The 3,445-nt window shown below is 45.6% G+C and overlaps 1 pseudogene; it reads left to right on the plus strand.

The window, feature by feature from the left end:
* The first annotated feature begins 1,139 nt into the window (after positions 1-1,139).
* Positions 1,140-1,230, plus strand: LOC134576704 (U6 spliceosomal RNA; annotated as a pseudogene).
* The last annotated feature ends 2,215 nt before the right edge of the window (positions 1,231-3,445 follow it).

The following is a 3,445-nucleotide window of genomic DNA, read 5'->3' on the forward strand; positions in this document are numbered from 1 at the left end:
TTAATTTGAAATTCACTTAGAATTAATTTTGAATTCTCACTTTGGTGAATAACCCTGTGTATGCATTAGTTTTGATATTTGCATAATATGCAGAGTGGACATATGTAATTGTGTCATGTGACACAGCATGCAAGAAAAATGTACTGAGTCACACTTAGTCATAGATTAGTTGGTGTATATATATATATTTGGGAGTCTAGCCAACTCCTTGGTTTTCCACCCTTCCCTGTCACAGGTGCCTCATCCCAGGGCCGTATTTAGCCTTGTACTGCAGAGAGCCCCAGATGGAATTTTTCCCCCCAAATAAGTGGGTTAATCTCATAAAAGCAGACATTTGGCTGTTAGAGTAGGACCCTTTGTTGATAAAAAAAAAATATCCTGATAACCCCAGAGGTACCAGAGAAACTAAAGTCATCTTCACAAGTAGGGATGTACATGGGCAAAAAATTTGGTTCGGTTCGGACTTCCAAAATTCAGGACTTCGGCAATTTGGGACTTTGGCAATTTGGTTCAGTTTGGCACTTCTGATATTCGGGACTTTGGCAATTCGGCACTTCGGGAATTCGGCACTTCGGTTCAGTTTGGTTCAGCACTTCTGAAATTCGGGACTTCAGCAGTTCCCTACCCCTAACCCTAACCATACCCTTAACCCTAACCCTACCCCTAACCCTAACCCTACCCTTAACCCTAACCCTACCCCTAACCTTACCCCTAACCTTACCCCTAACCTTACCCCAACCCTACCCTAACCCTACCCCTACCCCAACCCTAACCCTACTCCAACCCTAATTCTACCCCAACCCTACCTCTACCCTAACCCTACCCTAACCCTAACCCTACCCAAACCCTAACCTAACCCTACCCCTAACCCTTCCCCAACCGTAACGCTACCTCAACACCAAGTTCCTAGCAAGCTCCAATGTAGTTATTTCCCTTGGGTTGTGTTATGGTGGGTTAGGCTATGGTATTACCATGCCACATGTCAGCTGTTCAGCACTGGGAAATCCTTGGCTCTTCAGAGCTCATTGGTGGTTTGCGGTGGCCATCTTGGATCTCGCATCTCGCGAGATCCACAGTTGCCATTTAGGTGCAACCACACAGTAGCGAGTGCCTTGATTAAGGGTCTGACCGCTCCTTCTGCTCGATTCACCAGCACATATACTATTTTGGAACAATACAGAGAAGATTAGCATGGATGACACTCAAAATCTTTAAATCAATTCTACTTGCCTGGGCATAGGGAATGAAAGGTCAGGATATTTACCTTGAGTTTTTATTTGAGGTGTTGGTGCTGCTTTCTCTACTGGTTTACGGGGTTACTTATTATATACTTGTTATTGTGATGCTGAAGGGAGCCTGATGTTGCTGTCTCCTATACTTCTTTGACCTCCTTTGTTATATGGCTTCTACTTACTGTGCCTGATTTTATACTGCCAAGCTGTCTGTACACTTTGGCCCATACCTCCTGCTCCTGGTCCCATGCCAACCACTGCCCTTAGCAACTAATAGGTATTGTTGTGGTCTGTGTGCCTAAGTACTATTGCCTTTGTGGTACTTTGTACATTGCGAGAGCCCCAGTGGCCTATGATTGTGATTGAACATGGAAGACATGATCAATACAGCAGTGTGTTCCCTTCAGATCTGAAGCATGCCCACCAAGCATGCCCACTATAGGGCTAAAGCCAATGACTCTGCCTCCAACCAGGGAGTGTTCACACCCACTAAACGTCACTGGAAGGGTGAAGGGTTTCCACCATGAGGTCGGACTCCTCGTTTATGAAATAAACTAACTGGGTGAGCCCCAGGTGCTGGAAGGTGGAGATGGTGCAGAAGGTGCCTTTTCAGACAGGCAAGGAGGTCATTCTAGATACTACAGGCCAATGCATATTCGACCCATACAAAATGTTGAGAATCAGTTAGGCGGTGTCCAATCCCCAGAGCAGGGGTGGCGTACCCCTGCTCTGGGGATTGAATACCGCCTGACTGACTCTCAAAATGTATGGACTTGTGGTTAATGAAGTAATTGGAAGAGAAGGTCTGCAACCATTTGCAGTCTGAATGGCCGCAGCCTTCATTGACGGACAAAGTTGCCCTGGTGCCAAAACTTTACTTGCTGATGTTGGCTTTCATGGCTGAAATAAGTTTTAAAGGTGTACAGAAAAAGCTCCTGGATGCTGTTGGTCCCCTCACACGGATAACGTGTCTGGTGGATGATGCCTATTCTTAGCTGAGTCATTTTATGTGGGCATGACATTAGAGGGTCGGCACAAAAGTGCTTCTGTTTCCTGGGGAACACAATTGTAGCCCTCTCTTCGGAGAGACACAAAGAAGCACACTTCTGCATTGACAGAAACCTCAATAAACATGTGAATGTTTTCACGTCCTTGAACAAGGTGCATTCTTCCACAAAAAAAAGTATTTAGGGGTACACTTGATCAAGTTTGAGAATGGCCCTGTACAGTGGCACCGCCCGACCTGATCTGTTTTGCATCAGCCGACACCACTCTTTTCAATCAGGAGCTTCAGGAATTGTGGCTAAAGGGTGCCATCCAACCTACTTCGGGAGACAGAGCATTCTTCAGTATATGTTCTTGGTCTGGAGGAGTATGCAAGATTTTCAACCGGCGATCAACCTGTGGGATCTCAACACTCACATTGTTTACCATCACTTCAAAATGGAGGGTATACACCTCTTGCAGGATCTGCTTCAAGAAGGAGACTGGCTTTCACGCCTGGACTGAAAGGATGCCTACCTCTCCGTACCTACTCTTGTCAACAGCTGTCCATTCCTTCAGGTCTTATGCCAGAGGGGCCTTGACAGTCCACTTGTTTCCCCTTCAGACTCAGCTCAGCCCCTTGATGCTCAAATATCCTGAAATCCAATTTAAATCCCCCATAGTCCGCTGCACTGGGAGAGGCAAACAGTGGACCCCAGGGAAAGTCACCCTCCTGCACCTAAAAGGTAGGAAGCAGGAGGGTGACTTAAACATTTTGTTTATGTGTGTTTGTTTGTATGTGTGTATGTGTGTGTGTCTGTCTGTATGTGCATGTGTGTCTGTATGTATGTGTGTGTGTCTGTGCCTGTATGTATGTGTGTATATGTATATGTATATGTGTGCCTGTCTGTTTATATGTTTTTGTATGTCTTGTGTGTGTGTGTCTTGTGTGTCTTGTGTGTGTGTGTGTATGTATCTGTCTGTGTGTCTGTATGTATGTATGTGTGCCTGTCTGTTTGTATGTATGTATCTTTGTATGTGTGTGCCTGTCTGTGTCTGTGTGTGTGTCGGTCTGCATGTATGTGTCTTTGTGTCTGTCTGTATGTATGTATGTGTGCCTCTCTGTTTGTATGTATGTGTGTCTTGTGTGTGTGTGTTTGTCTGTGTGTCTGTATGTGTCTGTCAGGGTACCTGTGGTCTCTACCTCCGAAAGAGGTAGAGACTTAGCT

This window comes from Pelobates fuscus, chromosome 1, assembly GCF_036172605.1.
Source record: "Pelobates fuscus isolate aPelFus1 chromosome 1, aPelFus1.pri, whole genome shotgun sequence".
NCBI lineage: Eukaryota > Metazoa > Chordata > Amphibia > Anura > Pelobatidae > Pelobates > Pelobates fuscus.